The sequence below is a fragment of the Monopterus albus genome, unplaced genomic scaffold (assembly GCF_001952655.1).
Source record: "Monopterus albus unplaced genomic scaffold, M_albus_1.0 scaffold210.1, whole genome shotgun sequence".
NCBI classification, from domain to species: domain Eukaryota; kingdom Metazoa; phylum Chordata; class Actinopteri; order Synbranchiformes; family Synbranchidae; genus Monopterus; species Monopterus albus.
In genome coordinates this window covers 398,755-399,488 of record NW_018128090.1, presented here as the reverse complement: position 1 = coordinate 399,488, position 734 = coordinate 398,755, and the positions used below count along the sequence as shown (strand labels likewise).

The 734-nt window shown below is 33.9% G+C and overlaps 1 protein-coding gene across 5 annotated transcripts in view; it reads left to right on the top strand.

Annotated features, from left to right (window-relative positions):
- Nucleotides 1–734, top strand: part of cemip (cell migration inducing hyaluronidase 1) — a 403,506-nt gene that overhangs the window by 262,387 nt on the left and 140,385 nt on the right. The gene's annotated exons all lie outside the window — the stretch shown is intronic.

The following is a 734-nucleotide window of genomic DNA, read 5'->3' as shown; positions in this document are numbered from 1 at the left end:
ATTATTCAACAAAGAACTTCAGCCATTTCTTCTAAACTATTTCAACAAAGAACTTCAGCCATTTCTTCTCATCCTTCAGCTGTTTCAGCACTTTATTTTAGGCATTTTCAGGGCGATCCTTCAGCTCGTTAGCATCCACATGCATTTTCGAAAGGAAATGCATCACTGCGAAGCAACCACACTATGTTATCCTAGTCTTTATTATTGTGTGGATGCTGTAGCATCCACACTTTTGTTATCCTGGCATTTATTTATTATTGTGTGGATGTTGTAATGCATCCACACTCTTGTTTTCATCTTATTTATTGTGTGGATGCTTCAGCAGCCACACTATTGTTATCCTATTCTTTATTGTATGGATGCTGATTCAGCATCCATACTATGTTATCCTGTTCTTTATTTATTATTCTGGTTACTTCCATCTGTTTTTCAGAACTTAATTTCTTCAGCATGCTTTCAGCTAGAAAAACTATTCAGGTATCAAAATGTTCACCTGTTTAAGGAGATTCCTGCTTGTACTTTTGTTGTTTATAACCTTTATACTTTTTAAACTATTTAGTGTTTTTCAGCAAATTTTTTTGCTCCATTCAAATGAATGGGGAAATTCAACTTCAGCACACTTTCAGCTATTTCAGCTATCAAAATGTTCAGCTCTTCAAGGACATTCATGCGTCTCTTCAGAATTTTTCTAAACTTCAGAAATTTGAAATATTTAGCTTTATTTTTGAACATCT